We start from the raw sequence: 18,937 nt of genomic DNA on the forward strand, positions 1-18,937 counted from the left end.
GGTTGCCCCTCTTCCAGTCTAGCTCTCTGCTGTGGCCCCGAAAGGCAGTGGAGAATGGCCCAAGTGCTTGGGTTCTGCACCCGCATGGGAGACCAGGAGGAAGCACCTGGCTCCTGGCTTTGGATCAGCGCAGCGTGCTGGCTGTAGTGGCCATTTGGGGGGTGAACCAATGGAAGGAAGACCTTTCTCTCTGTCTCTCTCTCTCACTGTCTAACTCTGCCTGTCAAAAAAAAGAAACATGTGAACTTTTTATTTTTCATTTTTTATTTTTTAAATATTAATTGAGGGGGCAAGAGAAAAAATGATGACCTTATTAACTAAGAGATTAATGGATATTCTGAGTCTGAAGAACACACTTAAGCACTGTGCCTTAACTGTGCTAAGTTGTTTCCTTTGGGTGTAAATATTACCAACTGTTAAATCATTACACATGGATTTTGGTATGCAATGATTAAGCAAATGGCATCAACTCTTAGAGTTGTAAGCTACTTACAATAAAGTGGAACCTGTTAGGTTGGTTCATGTGGGGCTGAATTAAATAGATAGATAGATATAGATATCTACTATATAGGTATATATAATATATATTGTGGTATATATGTATATACACATATATATATATATGATGGAATACTACTGAACCATAATAAAAAAAAAAAAACCAAAATCCTGTCTTTTGCAACAAAATGGATGCAACTGGAAACCCTTATGCTTACTGAAACAGGCCAGACCAAACAGACAAATATCATGTTTTCTCTGATTTGTTGGAACTAATACACACAGTACAAAAATGTAATACATACGAGTGAAATCGACATCTTGAGATTTGATTATTGTTTTTAGCTCTTGTCTCTACTCCTGCATAACAGTGGTGTTTCTACTTACTACTTGTTGAACTCTTTATTTAGTGGAGGCTTATGCTTGTGATTATAAAGTAAATTGAAAATATGTAATCACAAAAATTAAAAGAAAAACAAAAAAGGAAAGAGGATAGATTCTGGGAAGTAATATTATGTTCATAAAATTATATATATGAGGCCAGTGCCTCGGCTCACTTGGCTAAACCTCCGCCTGCGGCGCCAGCACCCCGGGTTCTAGTCCCAGTCGGGGCGCCAGATTCTGTCTTGGTCGCTCCTCTTCCAGTCTAGCTAACTGCTGTGGCCTGGGAAGGCAGTGGAGGATAGCCCAAGTGCTTGGGCTCTGCACCCGGCATGGGAGATCAGGAGGAGGCACCTGGCTCCTGGCTTCAGATCCATGCAGCGCCGGCCATAGCGGCCATTTGAGGAGTGAACCAACAGAAAAGGAAGACCTTTCTCTCTGTCTCTCTCTCTCACTGTCAATTCTACCTGTCAAAAAAACAAACAAACAAACAAACAAAAAAAACTAAATTTGAAATGGATAGAAGAAACTTTAGCTGATTCATTCTCTAGCTCCAGTGTCTTTACTCACATCAATGTTATTATGATATTTTTTCAGTTACAGAATACTTTCTTGGTCTAATTTCAGAAAACTTATCCTACTCCATGGTCACAAAGTTACTTTTCTAAGTTACATTATAAATGCTGCATTAAAATACTCCTTTATTTAGGTGAATGATCCCACTGGGATTTATTTTGTGTGTAATGTGTGATCAAAAGTCTTATAATCTCTCCTATGGACATTCAATCTCATAGAACATTTATAGAAAAATGCATCTTTTCCTCACTGTAGCTCAAATCATGTGTTTGTATACATATAAAGGTAGTTTTCAGATGAGAGCTGGATGGGAAGTGGAGCAGCCGGGAGCTGAACCAGCACCCACATGGGATGCCAGCACTGCGGGCAGTGACTTTATCATCAGTTGTTTTTTTTTAAATTATATATATATATATATATATAGAGAGAGAGAGAGAGAGAGAGAGAGACAGGCAGAGTGGACAATGAGAGAGAGAGACAGAGAGAAAAGTCTTCCTTTTTCCGTTGGTTCACCCCCCAGTGGCCGCTGTGGTTGGCGCACCGCGGCCGGTGCACTGCACTGATCCGAAGCCAGGAGCCAGGTGCTTCTGCTGGTCTCCTATGTGGGTGCAGAGCCCAAAAACCTGGGCCATCCTCCACTACACTCCTGGGACACAGCGGAGAGCTGGACTGGAAGAGGAGCAACCGGAACAGAACCAGCGCCCCGACCGGGACTAGAACCCAGTGTGTGGGTGCCGCAGGCGGAGGATTAGCCTATTGAGCCGTGGCGCTCAATAACACATAGTAATTCTATGTATTTCTGGGATACAATGTGCTGCTTCAATACATACATGCAATGTGTAATTATCAAATCTCAGGATGCTTAGTACATTCACCTCCTTAAATATTTGTCATGTGTTCGTTGTGAGAACATTCAAACCTTCTCTTTTAGCGTATGTCTATTTTTGAGGTATTTTTCTCTTTCTTCATGTTTTATTTCTTTAGGTCTGTACAGATATCATGTCTTATTAAGAGATTTCATTTAACACAAGAATTTTCCTCTTGAGCTCTTTGTTTTATCTGCTACATTCTTCTAAAATGAAGAAAGTGAAGAGTGAAAACCTGTATGCTTGGCACCTACACCTGTATTCCCAGATGCACCTTGAATGGGGAGGAGGGTGTAGAACCTCGGAGCATTGCTGTTGAAGATTCTACACCTTACATGCTTTTTAGTATTGGACAGTCCACCCAATACTGACCCCTTCCCCAGCTTATTTGCTTAGCATATTCTCCATGAATTTTATTAGATTCCAAGACTCCTCTTTCACCTCTCCTCCCTTCTGGAGCCTCCCATCCCCCTACCCCCCAAGAACAGCCAAAACACTCATAGAGGGCGGGAACCTAGAAAGTCACCCTGAGGGCCTTTTGCACAAGCGCAGATGCCCCAGTGAGAGAGGTCCTCCCCCTCCTCTTCCAGACCACGCCCACCAAGGGTCGTGCCGCAACCGCTGCGGCAGAGCTGAGAGCCACTCTGTGGGTCTGCACAGGCAAAGACAGCTGCTCACTCCGCCTCTGGGTTTGGTTGGGGAGTGCAGTTCTTTTGTATAAGAGCGAGTTTTCCCCGCTGTGGTTCTGCTTGCTGACCAAGGAAGGACACGTTACCGCTTCAGGCTTACCTGGTAATATTTGTTCTTCCTTTTTTATAAAAAAAGAAATCATTTGTATATAGTTTGGGGGTTTTTAGTCATAAACATCATCTACAACCAAATTCACTTTTTTATTGTGTATTAATGCTTTTTGTTTCTCATTTAAAAATTAATTATGATCATTTTTCAGGAATCGTTTCAAATGTCTTCATTTTTGCAAGCATCACTTTTTAGTAATTGAATGGAAATGTCACTTTTATTAGGACATACAGATGTTACACATTCTCTGTTTCAGTGTTTTCCAGAAATTTCCTCTGAAATAACTTTGGTTGAAAAGGAGAGAAACAGAGATATTTCTGGGAGCCACAGGCAAAATTTTCTAAGATGTTCATACTTAAGATCTGTGAATGTTTCCATTGTGTGGCTTAGTTTGTTCTCATTGTGAAGGCTCACAGAGGCATCCATTTGTATAGACAGAACACTGAGACTCCCATTCTGAAGCAGAGGCCAGCCATTTTGCTACTGTACCAGTGTGAACTACATCATATTGCTTGATTTTTTTCCTTACTCAAAAGCTGTAGACACTGGCTAGAGTCTGTGATTCCATCCATCTGACTTTTATAAATGTCTGTACAGCATTTCCTGGGATAGATGGGTCATAATGTACATAGATGTTATTTTCTTGCTCTTTACTGATTATTTACTAAAATTGCTTTCATTTTTTAATGAAATCAAAAGTCCCTAGCAGAAGATGGTTTAAATAAATGTACTCAAGACAGAACATACTTTTGTATTACTGGCTTGTAAAAAATAAGGAACTGTAATCTTTTCTTTTTCTATCATCTGGCATAATATTTTAAAAAGGTGTTCATGTTGTGACTTTTTCAGATTTTCATTTAATTGGTTCAGTCAATAATTTTCCCATCTCTAGGTGATCCATCGATATCCGTTGTTTTAAGCTGAACCTTTGATTATTCTCTGCCATTGTTTGTGAATAGATGATTGAGTATCCTGGTTAGTGTCTTCAACCTGGGTTGAGCAAGGATTTACACATCTGAAAACAAGTTACACAAAGGCAAGAGGAGGGTACAACAAATATAGTACTTCAACAAGCAGGATAGAGAAAATCCAAGGCCTGCAATATAGATGCACTAATGCCAGCATAACTGTGTTGAGAGGATCACATTGGCCCGTAAAGCACGCATTGCTACAGGGTGTGTCTCTCAGATGCAGTAGTATGTGTCTGCTATGCAAGTAATGGAAACCTCAATGCATGGTCTAGTACCTATTCTGGTAGGGAGGCATTGGTTCAATATTTAAGAGATTTATAAGAAATGTTAAAAAATTATTAGATGCCAGCAACACAAAGGCCAAAGATATTGACATTTTATGGGTAATTTCCATGTAATAGATGGGTAGATTTTGGTCAGGAAATGCTGAAGTCATCAGCTATGAGCATCAATACTATATAGAAAGAATTTCAAGGTCATATCTTGGTTAAAAAATGTACCTGGGTGTAGTTCATTAATTGTGACAAATATACCAATATGAAATGTTAATAGGGGATATAAGGTGAGGGATATAGGGGAATTCATTGTAGTACAACTTCACGATATTTTTTATAAATTTAAAATTACTACTACTACTAATAGAAGAATATGCCTATGATCTTCACTGTATTATTGTATTAGATCTTAACACATTCATGTCTAAACAGCAATCTGATCATCTATGCCAGCTATTTAGACTGCAGCGTTTATGTGCTGAAGGCCAAAGGTAAGATGGTTCCAAAATTTAAAGAAAGCTGGACATTTTCTGCAGAAATGATTAGAGGACCTAAGCCTTACTGGTTTCTTCTTTTGTTGACATTTGTGTTCTGCTCTTGCAAACAGAGAAGTACACTTATTTTATTTATTTATTTATTTATTTATTTGACAGGCAGAGTGGACAGTGAGAGAGACAGAGAGAGAGAAAGGTCTTCCTTTGCCGTTGGTTCACCCTCCAATGGCCGCCACGGCCGGCGCACTGCGGCCAGCGCACCACGCTGATCCAATGGCAGGAGCCAGGTACTTCTCCTGGTCTCCCATGGGGTGCAGGGCCCATGCACTTGGGCCATCCTCCACTGCACTCCCGGGCCATAGCAGAGAGCTGGCCTGGAAGAGGGGCAACTGGGGCAGAATCCGGCGCCCAGACTGGAACTAGAACCCGGTGTGCCGGCGCCGCAAGGCGGAGGATTAGCCTGGTGAGCTGTGGCGCCGGCAAGTACACTTATTTTATAATGTAGGCTGTTGTTCAACTACACAGAACAAGTCATAGGAAAGGCAGAGTTGAGTCCCCATGGAGTAGTTCAACCTACTTATACATGCATTATCTACAAAGGGTTTCCTTTCATCTTTGGGCTTCCTGCAAGATAGCTATGTCATGCAAAGGCCTCTGTCTTAGTAGTCAACAATTAGATGAAATAGTTGAAGGGAAAATATGTTCAAATGACTTTTCCTTATGTTTTTTTTTTCTTCTGGACTGCTCTGTAGTTCCGTGATCCATGTCTCAGTGGTGAGATGATGGCATACAGCAGCCCTCATGTCCATGAAAGCTGGTGTAATTGCTCTGTCCCATTCTTGCTACTGGATATGGAGAAGGACTTAAGAAAGTGAACTAATGTGCAAGTAATGTCTGTCACATTCTTCTATGGAACCTTCTGGGCCACTACAGATAGAAGGTATTGTCATATCCCAAATAGTTTTTTTTTTTTTTTGGCTTTACATGAACCTAAAATGTGATCGGTGATCACCTGGACAGATGGGCCTAGGGAAATTGGTCTGTGCCTGGCCATGTAGAAAAGTTGCTACCAAGAAGGTTCATGGAGACAAAAATGTGCTCAGATGCAGTTCCTGTATTCAACAGCTTGGAGTATGAGTCCTGACCTATGTTAGCATGCTTCTACATGCATGATGTGGTGTTAATGTCCACATGGATTATCACCTTTGAACCTCAGAATATCACATCAGAACTCTCATTACTTCCTTAGATATCCTACTGCCATAATAAATATGGAAGTGAAGGTGTATTTTTGATATATTGATTTCTTATCTTTTAGATATATATCCAGTAGTGAGAGGATAACTATTCTAAGGTAATTCTATTTTTAGTTTTTTGAGGAACTTTCATACTGTTATTCATAATGATTATATTATTTACATGTAACATATAAGAGTTTTCATTTCTCTGCATCCTTTCAAACAGCTGTTTTTTTTTAATTTATTATAGCCATTCCAACTGAGATAAGAGGATAATGCAGTATGGTTTTGATCTGCATTTCTATTATTATTAGTTATCTTAAGTATTTTGTTATATATGAGGATTCAAAAAATCTTACAGGAGATGAAATTTAAAGTTTCTTTAAAGCCGGCGCCGCGGCTCACTAGGCTAATCCTCCACCTAGCGGCTCCGGCACACCAGGTTCTAGTCCCGGTCGGGGCGCCGGATTCTGTCCCGGTTGCCCCTCTTCCAGGCCAGCTCTCTGCTGTGGCCAGGGAGTGCAGTGGAGGATGGCCCAAGTGCTTGGGCCCTGCACCCCATGGGAGACCAGGAAAAGCACCTGGCTCCTGGCTCCTGCCATCGGATCAGCGCGGTGCGCCGGCCGCAGCGCGCTGGCCGTGGCGGCCATTGGAGGGTGAACCAACGGCAAAAGGAAGACCTTTCTCTCTGTCTCTCTCTCTCACTGTCCACTCTGCCTGTCAAAAAAAAAAAAAGTTTCTTTTCATGTCAAATATTTTCATATCTATGCATAGCTTCCTCATACTATGCATATTCCAAAAATTGCTGAGGTACCTTCATATTTGTTGGCCAGTTATGTATCTTCTTCTGAAAAGTGTGTAGTCATATTATACATGACCAGATTAATTTTGCAAGGATTCCAAGATTATTTGATTTGGAAAGAATTTTTTTCAACAAGTGATGTTGGGAAAATTGTACATTCAAGTGCAAAAGTATGGTATTAACCTTTATACCATAATTTAAAAATTCAAAATGGATCAATAACCTAAGAATAACAGCTAAAGCTATAAAAAAATTTTAAAAGGAACATAGGGGAAAAGCTTAATGATATTGGTCTTGGCAATTATTTATTGGATATGACACCAAAGTCACTGTCAACAAAGGTAAATAAATGGGAGTGCACCAAGATTAAAACCTCTGTTCATTAAAGGACACAATCAGTAGACTGAAAATACACTATGGAATGGGAGAAAATATTTGCAAATCACAAATCTGGTGAGGAGTTAATATTCAGAATGTATAAAGAACTCCTGTAACTCAGTAACAAGAAGCAATTTCATTCTAAGTAACAAAAGGACTTAAATAGACATTTCCCTAAAGAAGGAAACAAATAACCAACAAGCACATGGAAATATGTACAATATCACTAATTGTTAAGGAAATGCAAATCAAAATCACAATGAGATACCATCTCACACCAATTGTAGTTGCTTTTATTTAAAAAAAAAAAAGAGGATGTGGATAAATTGGCATCTTTATGCACTGTGGTTTAAAAAATAAAATGGTATATCCATAGTTTGGTGGTTCCATAAAAACTTAAAAAACATTGAATTATATAACCCAAAGGAGTTGAAAACAGGATCTTAAAGAGCTATGTATACACTTATGTTCAATATTCATGATACTATTCACCATACCCAAAAAGTAGAAACAACCCAAATGCAGAAGGATGGATGAAGAGATAGAGAAAAACGTGGGGTAAACATTTGGTGCAAGGTGTAAGAAGCCACTTGTGTTGCCTATACCCTGTTTCAGAGTGTCTAGGTTGGAGTCTCTGTTCTACACCTGCTTCCTTTTAATGTGTATACTGGGTTGCAGCAGATAATGAGGTCAAGAAGTTGAGTCCCTGCCACCAGTGTGGGAGAACTGGCTCATGAAATTGAGTCCCTGTCACCCACATGGGAGACCTGGCATTTGGGGAGTTAAACAGTGAGTAGGAATGCTTCCTTTCCTTCTCCCCTTACTCTCTTGGTGCATCTCCCTCTTCTCTCTCTCTCTCTCTCAAATAAGCTAAATAAATAAATAAAAATGGTATAATCTTGATCCCTAAAATGGGAGGAAATTTTGACACATGACGCACATGGTTATACAATTCCAGTTTTGCAAGATGAAAAGAGCTTGGGAAATATACTTAATAGTACTTAAAAATGGTTAGAATGGTAAATTTTATGTTGCATGTATTTAGCACATTATTTCTAAAGTATTTCAAAGTACTTTAGAAAATTTTTAAGTGTTAAAATATAATTACTGAAGCTATTATATATATTTGAGTTTGTGTGTATAGATATATATACTCTTTTACCATGACATGGTCTTTATCATTAATCCTTCACTTTATGATATTAATATCTGTTTTCAAGAAAAAAATACATCATGCATATAATGTCTACATATGAAATGAATGTGGCAAAGTGTTAAAATTGTCAAATTCTATATCTAAAAACATATATAACTTAAAAATATATAAATATGATATGTGTCTGTTTACATAGAGTTATCAGCTAAGAATCTGGGTTCAGTTCAACCTGGTGACAAAAGCTGTCAATTAGATGAAAAATATGCACAGAGCTTGCAGATTCTTGCTACAGAAGAGGAATAGGATGAAATAAAAAACTGATGAACATAGGACAGAAATTATGGGGCAAGGCACCTAGAGCTTGGTTCTTGCTCTACTGTGGTGTTAGGTAATCACAGAGCAGTTTCTTAGTGGCTAATATCCATATCTTCCGTTAACACTCAGCCCTTAATCAGAATGTGAACATCATGTTTATAAGTTCTGCATTTATAGCACCTGAAAACTAGAACTACTATGTAAGTCCTTTGCAGAGAATGTTATTTGAATTTTCAACTGTACCACAATAGTCTAGAATATTTACTCTGACCTCATTGGTAGAAGTACTTAGATACTGAATTAATATATAGGTGAAATATTTGAAGAAGAATTACATCTCAGAAAATCCATCCTTTTTTTTTTTTTGACAGGCAGAGTTAGACAGTGAGAGAGAGAGAGACAGAGAGAAAGGTCTTCCTTCCATTGGTTCACCCCCCAAATGGCCGCCACGGCTGGTGTGCTGCGCCGATCCAAAGCCAGGAGACAGGTGCTTCCTCCTCCTCCTGGTCTCCCATGTGGAAATCCATCCTTCTAAATTCAATTTTCATTTAGTCTGGATGAATACATGCATGGAATGCATACAGATCACTTGTTTTCAAACCATTAAAGGCATTTTGCCTCAGTTTTTCTTTTTATTTTATTTTATTTTATTTTTTTACAGGCAGAGTGGACAGTGAGAAAGACAGAGAAAGGTCTTCTTTTTTTTTTTTTTTCCCTTGGTTCACCCTCCAATGGCTGCTGCAGCTGGCGTACTGCGGCCGGTGCACTGTGCTGATCTGAAGCCAGGAGCCAGGAGCCAGGTGTCTTTCCTGGTCTCCCATGCAGGTGCAGGGCCCAAGCACTTGGGCCATCCTCCACTGCACTCTTGGGCCAAAGCAGAGAGCTGGACAGAAGGAGGAGCAACCAGGACAGAATCCGGCACCCTGACTGGGACTAGAACCCAGTGTGCCGGTGCCGCAGGCGGAGGATTAGCCTAATGAGCTGCTGCACCGGCCCGCCTCAGTTTTTCTATAAAATTTACAAGTGACTTAGAGTGGTATAGTATTTTCTTTTAAATGAATATATTGACTTCAAAATGGCACTATTAGCTCTAGTAACATGTGTTGTCATTGTTTGCCCAAACTTGTAATTAAATGGTTAGTAAGAACTTAAATTTATGTTATTTTCATAGAATCAAAATGAAACTCAATTCCTTTAGCTATTTTGCTTATTTATTAGTGTACTATTCAGCCTGTTACTATTGGTTCTGGCCTTCTTGTGTCAATATTACCTCTCACTGGAACCTGTCCCTATAGAAGGAGCATCTGATGAGTTTAGGCATTCTAAAGATTCAAGCTATTCCCCATCAGATTTTCCTATTCTTTGTTCCTTCCTCACAAATGATGTCATGCCTTGCCATTGTTTAGTTATGGTTTGAGTGTGTCTCCTGTAAAAGTTCACCCACTGGAAGCTTGGGAACCTGTGTGGTAATGTCTAGAGGCAGTGGGAACTTTGAAATGGTGAGGCCTAGTGGGAGGAAATTAGGCCTTTGGGGTAATCAACCTCAGAAGTATATTAATATAGTTCTTTAAGACCCCACCCCATATAAGCACTGTTATAAAAGCAGTTGTTCTAAAAACAATGTTGGGCCTTGACTCTCTCTGGCTTCATGTCTCATCAAGTTTCTCTTCTTCACATGTTCTGAACCACTGTCAATGATGAAGCCCTCACCAGAGGTCAAACAAATTCGGCAGACCAGTCGTGGACTTTCACTTTCCAAAGCTGTGAGCTAAATAAACCTCTTGTCTTTATAAAATACCTATCAACAAATCATTTGTATAGCAACAGAAAATGGATTAAGTCATCACTACAATGAATGCTTACATTCTTCTTTAGTTACTAATCATTGGCTCTTTAAAGATAAAGAATATTAAATGGGCACAGAAACTCTGAATGAGTTTTACAAAAATATGTTGAGGAAGAGAGAAACAAGACCTAAGCTTGTATATTTTCTTAATCCAGAGGAAATGTATATAAGGAAAGCCTGAGAGGTCAAGGAGAGAGTTTCTTTTTTTTTTTTTTTTTTTTTTTTTTTTTTTTTTTTTGACAGCCAGAGTGGACAGTGAGAGAGAAAGACAGAGAGAAAGGTCTTCCTTTGCCGTTGGTTCACCCTCCAATGGCCGCCGCGGCTGGCGCGCTGCAGCTGGCGCACCGCGCCGATCCAATGGCAGGAGCCAGGTGCTTTTCCTGGTCTCCCATGGGGTGCAGGGCCCAAGCACTTGGGCCATCCTCCACTGCACTCCCTGGCCACAGCAGAGAGCTGGCCTGGAAGAGGGGCAACTGGGACAGAATCTGGCGCCCCGACCGGGACTAGAACCCCATGTGCTGGCACCGCAAGGCGGAGGATTAGCCTAGTGAGCCGCGGCGCCGGCCGAGTTTCTTAAATAAGATAACTGAATGAATTCTTAGAGCATTATATTTTTTTCTTTTTTCTTTTTATTTATTTTTTTAACTTTTATTTAATATAAATTTCGAAAGTGCAACTTTTTTTTTTTTTTGACAGCTGGAGTGGACAGTGAGAGAGAGAGACAGAGAGAAAGGTCTACCTTTGCCGTTGGTTCACCCTCCAATGGCCGCCACGGCTGGCGCACTGCGGCCGGCGCACTGCGCCAATCCGATGGCAGGAGCCAGGTACTTATCCTGGTCTCCCATGGGGTGCAGGGCCCAAGCACTTGGGCCGTCCTCCTCTGCACTCCCTGGCCACAGCAGAGAGCTGGCCTGGAAGAGGGGCAACCGGGACAGAATCTGGCATCCTGACCGGGACTAGAACCCGGTGTGCTGGTGCCGCAAGGCGGAGGATTAGCCTAGTGAGCCGCAGCGCTGGCCTGAAAGTACAACTTTTGGACTATAGCAGCTTTTCCCCCCATAACCTCCCTCCTACCCACAACCATCCCATCTCCCACTCCCTCTCCCATCCCATTCTTCTATCTACAGAGCACTGAAGACTGGTCAGCTTAAATGACAGAAGCCTCTTTTCTCATGGTTCTGAAACTTGGAAATATAAGATGACAGTGTCATCAGGTTTGGTTTCTTCTGAGACCTCTCTCCTTAGCTTGTAAATAGCCACCTTAATGCTGTATCTTCCAATGCTTTTTGCCTCTGTTATTCCTGTTATCTCTTTGTATGTACAAACTTTCTTAGTCAGATTATATTAGGCCCATGCTAATGACCTTATTTTAATTTAGTCATCTATTTAAGGGCCCAATCTCTAAATATAATCATGTTCTGAGACACCAGGTGTCGGGACTTTGTAGATTAAAAAAAAAAAAGTACATTCCTTACCCACTGCAAGTATCATGGATGAATTCGCCTATAATTAAACCTATATGAACAAAATAAATGCATGCACATTTATTTCATGTAAGCTTTATGTGATCCAACCATCAGAAATGAAGATCCAAAGACCCAAGGATACCTGTGTATTTTCATGGACAATCAAGCATGAATAAGGATGTGATATAATGGTAATAAACTTGTTGGGGAGTGTTAACCAGTTTTCTTTATTTTAATTCTTCCAGGCCTCTCTGTTGATATTCCTTCTCTTTAGGGCAGGGCACTTGTCCTGTATGGATCATTAAGTGAGATGGAGTGGGAGAAAGAGAGGCCTTCCTCTGCAGTTTTCTCAGTTTCCTTCAGCTTAAAACACTGAGTAACTCAAGGTACCATATTTTGGGTAATGTTTCCTGTACCCCATCATCTTTAGCATTTTATGCATTGCAAGTATGAATACAGATTTTGATCATGAGAAAGGAAGAAAAGGATTACCGAGAGGTACAGTTGTCTAAGAGTAATAAGACAATAGAATGATCCATTTGTAAAATCGGCATTGGAGATTGGGGTAAAAGACAATTCTGAACTTGAAAGTAAAACTCTGATTATTTCATCAGATGCAGAGGGAATAATTTGAAAAAGTGTCTGGTAAAGGGCTCATTATATTTTTCACATTTGGAAAGCTACTAATTTAAAGAAGTAAAGAGCCAAAATAAGGACATTTATGCAATGATTTTCAAAGTTGGGTTTATTAAGGTGAAATCCATAAATTTACAGTAGATAGTTCAATGAATTTCAACAAATATACATTGTTATACAACCATCAACATAATCAAGATCCCAGCTATGGCCACAGCTTGGGAAAGCCTAGCAATGGCTTTATCTTTCCAGGAATCTCTTGCTACTGCTCTCTGAAAAGAAAAGATTGGCAGATTAGCAACCTCCCCCACCCCAACTAGGGTCTAGCATCCCCTGTGCGTCTCCTGGTCATTTCTGGTGATCTCACCATTTGTGCAGGGAGCCTCTTGGTCTTATAGCATACTGACTAGGCTGATATAGAATATGCTATTTCCCTTTGATCACTGAGCTTTGTTGAGTCTGCGCAATATTATTGGTAAGGTTTAAGAGCATGGAGAATGGGTATTTCAGGTTGCAGAATCACATGGGCACTCTGTCCATAAGACACATAGTTCCCATGGGTGCCCAATAGCAGGCAAGGAGTAATCATTGAAAAGAGGCAATGCTGGTGGCTACCTCAGGAAATTTGTCTATCATCTGAGAGGCTGGTACATCCCAGCTGTACTTTTCTGTTGCCACAAACTCTAATTAGCATGCATGAAGTTGCAGACAAATGTAATTTCATCAGGCTAGCAGGCTATAACAGTTTTAAAGGCAATTCCTAAACCACAACTCATTGAACAGCTTCCAAGGCCTGCTCCTGTAAAAGAACTCCATTGAAAGTTGGTGGCATTCTAACCAAATGGAGTACATGCTGCCTCCAGGACACAAAGATGCCTATTTTAGCTGTCAGATCTATTTTTCATTAGTGAATACCACCAGAATTATATTTTATTTGTATCTAGGATACTTTTATGACTTCTTGCCCAAGTGGCTTTGACATTCATGGTCTCCTTTCCCTAGAGGCCTTTTGGAGTAGCTAAACTGGACTGTTACATTGAGACAGGATGAGTCGTAACATTTTTATCTGTAACAAGTAAATCCTTAATTGAAAAAGTATTGTTCCCTTTTTTTCATTTGGTATGCAGCACTGCTTTTGTTGAGTAGCCCAGTGATGCTTGAGGAACCTAGGTAGCAAGCAGGTGTGGGAATGCCCCACTATTAGAGCTGGGTAATTAGTGGTGAGGGACATTAACTCCCCAGGGAGAAGTAATGCCACAAGTAGCTGGACTATCAATGCACACAGGGCACTCACAGTGGTTACCATGCAAAGTGGCCCAAAGGGTCTCACCCTCAAGCAGATGAGACCAAAAACAATTCAGCACCATGAGTCACTGCATTTACCCCTGAATCCCCTCAATATAATTTTTCCACCTAAGGTAATACAGAAACATTGTAATGTGGACTTCAGGATCCAGGTCTGGATCCCCTTTTCTCTCCTCTTATCTTGACAGGCACATATGGCCATTGACTTCCAGTGGGTTCAAGACCTTGACCCCATCTGTAATTGCTCCATTCAGCCTGTGGCAGTGGTGTTGCAATATTTTGTTACCAACCACACACAGCCACACTAGCCAGGCTTCTTCAGCATTCCCTGTCTTCCTCAGTGTCTGTCATTTCCATAGTGTGACCCTCCCTATCTGTGGGAGTTGACATTTCCTGTGTTAATCTCCTCTCATACCTCAGGGACCATCTGAGGCCCTCACAACTGTTCCCTCACAGATGCCTCGGGATCCATCTGAGCACCATTTCCTAAGCACTCAGTCTAGTAAGGAAGAACCCACTGATACACAATTTAAATGAAGCTGGCTTACCGCTTACAGGGAGGCAGCAAAAGATCAAAAAACCACTGCTTCGTGGTGAGTAAATCCAAGTATGCTTAAGAAATTATGTGAGAAAATGGAGCCTTACTGTGCATACCCTACTTTCACCAAAGGCAGCTTTCAGGTTATGGACCTCCCGGCCAAAATGGCTCCCTGGGAAAAGCTTTAAAAGACATCCTGCTTCCAGGGGTTAGAGGAACAAAGCCCAACTTGTGCTAGACAGTTACTCTGCAACCCAAGATGTCACATTCCCTAGAAGTGAGAGGAACCAGATCCAAGCTGTTCTAGAAAATCCTGTAGGCTAATGCATTCCTCAGGACACCTCAAGGTATTGTATTCCCAGCACATTCTACAGTTATTATTGAGATCCACAAGTAAGGAAAAATTGGAGCCATCCAAGACCATTCAGACAACTGTCTTGCATCATTGCCCCAAAAAGTTCCATTGTGCTGTGTGTAGTAATCCTCCCACACACATAACCTTGGCAATTATTGATCATATCTATCCTGATAGCTTGGCAATTATTGATCATATGTACCTCAAAAGATTTGTCTTTTCCATGTCCTATAAGTGAGATCTTTCTCTATGTAATCTTTTCCATCTAGTTTTTTTTTCTTAAAACTAGAGTTTTGAGAGCCATTCATGTTGTTTTATGTATCAGTAATTTGTTCCTTTTTGGTACTGAGTTAACACTATGAAATAAATGTACCATAATCTATTCTCCATTTTTTACCATGTGAAGGATATATATAAATTTAGTTACTACAAACATATGCTTTCATTTATCTCGGGAAAATACTTAAGATCAGGGTTGCTGGATAATATAATACATGGATGACTGAATTTACAAGACAGTGCCAAAATATTTCCAAAGTGGCTATACAGTTTTGCAACCCAATAGTAAAACATGAGAATCCCAGTTGCTCCATAGCCTCACCAGCATTTGGTATTGGAGATGAATACACATACTTAGCGTGCATGCGCGCACACACACACACACACGCGCACACACACACACACACACACACAAAAAACACACGTGTGTGGGAGTGGAGGTGTATTACATGAATCATATATAAAATGCATTTTTAAAGTTTTGTTATTCTAGTGGATATATAGTGGAACTTCATTTTGGTTTCCACGCACTTCTCTTTTTTTCTCTTAACTGACATCTATTCATATATTTCTAATAATAATGGAATCAAGCTTATATACATGGGCTTATTTGTCCTATCTTTCCTTAAGTGTCACTCCCCCTTTAAAAAAGTAATTCATTGATTTGAAAGGCAGAGTTACAGAGAGAGAAGGAGAGGCAGAGATTTTCCACCTGCTGGTTCACTCCCCAAATGGCCACAACAGCCAGAACCAAGTCAATCTGAAGCCAGGAGCCAGGAGATTCTTCCAGGTTTCTCACATAGGTGGCAGGGACCCAGGAGCTTGGGCCATCCTCTGCTGTTTTCCTAGGCGCATTAGCAGGAGCTTGATAAGAAGTGAAGTAGCCAAGAATCCAACTGGCACCCATATGGGATGCTGGCATTGCAGGGGGCAGCTTTACCTACTACGCAATGGCACCAGCCCTTCGTTCCACTTTTTTTTTTTTTTTTTGACAGGCAGAGTGGATAGTGAGAGAGAAAGACAGAGAGAAAGGTCTTCCTTTTGCCGTTAGTTCACCCTCCAATGGCCGCCATGGCCGGCGCACCGCGGCCAGCGCACCACACTGATCCGAAGGCAGGAGCCAGGTTCTTCTCCTGGTCTCCCATGGGGTGCAGGGCCCAAGCACTTGGGCCATCCTCCACTGCCTTCCTGGCCACAGCAGAGAGCTGGCCTGGAAGAGGGGCAACCAGGACAAAATCTGGCGCCCCGACCGGGACTAGAACCCGGTGTGCCGGTGCCTCTAGGTGGAGGATTAGCCTATTGAGCTGTGGCGCCGGCCCCTTCATTCCACTTTAAAAGCTGTGTTTATTGGCTTGAAATTATAAAAGTTTTAATCATATATATATATAATGATATGACTTATCAATTTATACATTGAAAATGTTTTCTCTCAGCCTATATTTTAAAGAAGCATTTATTTTTATTAGTTACCCAATTTTTAATTGTGTGGCTTATATTTATTTTCTATCAAATAGATCTTTACCCAAGGTCACAAAGATTACCAGCTATGTTTTTCTTTGGAAATTTTATATATTAGGATGGTACCTTTATTTCTATGATAAATTTTGAATTTTTATAGTGCAAAACAAGGGTAGACAGTTTTGTTGTGTTTTTTTCTTTTTTGACATATGGATGCTCAATTGTTCCAGTACTATTTAATGCAAATACTAACCTTTCTCCATAGGATTTCTCTGGTGCATTAATCAAAAATCTACTGACCATTTATTTCTGGTTGCTTGTTCCATTATTTAAATGCCTGCCCTTATACCAATACCACTCTATCTTGGTTAATGTTGTTTTAAATTGTCTGGAAATAATGTGAGTCCTCCAACATTGCTCCACTTTCTTATAAATTGGTGTGGGTATTCTAAATCTGTTGTATTATAATATAAATTTTAAAATCCAATTGTTCATAAATGGATAATGATTATATGTTATAGTACAATATAGATAAATTTATAAGAATTTGAGGGGGGCATCACCTTTCCTATGACTCCCCCCGGCCTATGTACATTAAATAAATGTGTATGCTAATTTATACTTCTAAAAAATATTATAATAATTTACCTCTTACTATTACCAATCCACAAAACTGGTTTATCTTTACATTTTACATGAATCTTTTAATTAATTTCTTAATCTTAATATCTTAATTTTAGTGTTTTCTAATATCTAGAAAGCATGTTTTTGTATACACTTTGTCAGAATTATCCTTATATGTATCATATTTTTGAACCTATTGAAAAAGTTTTAACTTCAATAACTAGTTCTTCATTATGGACAAATGGGAATACAATGTTGAACCATTCACTAAGAAAATTGGCAACCATGTGACATACACATAGCTACAAGTGCAGGGTGGGCAAATTAACAGTAAAGATAAATTTTTCTTTATTGGAGACATCTCAAAGATATACTCAAAAAATAGGCAATAAAAGTCAGAGTGGAGATACTGTAGTACTGCATTATTCTGTGGAAAACCACAAGATACAAGAACGTGCAACTCAAATTTAAATGATCATTGAAGCTTTCTTGAAGGGAAGAATTTATTATTGAATACAAGAATAATAAGTAGGTGGAAACCATGCAAATTAGACCTAGTGAAGACAAAAGTAGGATTAGTATGTAGAGACCAGAGCATGTATAGAAGTCAAAAAGTTTGACACATGACAAGGAGAGTAGCAATTTCAACACATCTGAAGGAAGCTAGAAATATATACCTGGGCTAGATTTCTAAGGGATTTTATCCCATGTCAATATGGTTGGATTTTTGTACTATGAGGTGTGCTTACTAATGAATATATCCAAAATAAATGTAAAATGAGAATGTGAATCCTGTGAAATTGAAGAAAAAAAACATATGGGGTTTAGAATCAGACCTTGTACAGGCAAAAGAAAAATATAGGGTGTGGGAAATGAGACAGCCTAAAGAACAGGGAAAATGGTCACAAAAAAAAAAAAAAAAAAAAAAAAAACTTTAGTATTTTCAGCATAGAGCTTTTTCTTAAACTTCCCTATAAAAGACGCTGAGTCAGACCATAAACTGTCCTCCTGGAAGACAATTCCTCTCCAAACAAGTTGGGTTTCCTGCCTTAAACTCACTTTACATTTCCGAAGAAGCTACACTTTGCTTTGCCGGATGAATAACCCTTGTGTTCACAGTGCCATGTAGCAACAATGGAGGGCTAATAGCAAACTTAATTCTAAGAGTTCATTTACAAAGATGCAGATCGAGGGACAGAAATTACTGTGTATGTTTGAGTGGGATTTTAAAAATCATTTGTTTCACAATTTAAAGATAATGCATAATTGCTTCCACAAAGAAATGCAGCTTTTAATTACTTCCGCTAAAGACGCAGAAAAGCCTATCCCTTGCTACACACAATCGCTAGCGTTAAAGGTTGATGGGAATCACTAGGTTCACCGAATTCATTTACAAACAGGGATGGACAGAAGTAGTCCCATGCCCACAGACCTAGGTCCTATTTGACGGTACCAATAGTTGTCTTTGCACTGTGTCACATTCATCCTTGATCAACATGTGTGCCTTTACATACATTTAATTTTCCTCCTCAGTCGCGTCATATAGTTCATAAAATGAAATTTCTTTGGTTAAAACTCTGGCAGACAGCTCTCTGCTGTGGCCAGGGAGTGCAGTGGAGGATGGCCCAAGTGCTTGGGCCCTGCACCCCATGGGAGACCAGGAGAAGTACCTGGCTCCTGCC

General features: G+C 40.0%; 1 protein-coding gene across 1 annotated transcript in view; it reads left to right on the forward strand.

Moving 5' to 3' along the window:
* Positions 1-2,942: 2,942 nt before the first annotated feature.
* SNURF (SNRPN upstream open reading frame) overlaps positions 2,943-18,937 on the forward strand; it is a 73,803-nt gene continuing 57,808 nt past the window's right edge. Inside the window, exon 1 of the mRNA XM_089309148.1 lies at positions 2,943-3,113. The gene's annotated coding sequence lies outside the window, so the exon portion shown is untranslated. The remainder of the gene's footprint in view (positions 3,114-18,937) is intronic.

Source organism: Oryctolagus cuniculus, chromosome 12 (assembly GCF_051225735.1).
Source record: "Oryctolagus cuniculus isolate XC-2025 breed Fujian yellow rabbit chromosome 12, ASM5122573v1, whole genome shotgun sequence".
Taxonomy (NCBI): Eukaryota; Metazoa; Chordata; class Mammalia; order Lagomorpha; family Leporidae; genus Oryctolagus; species Oryctolagus cuniculus.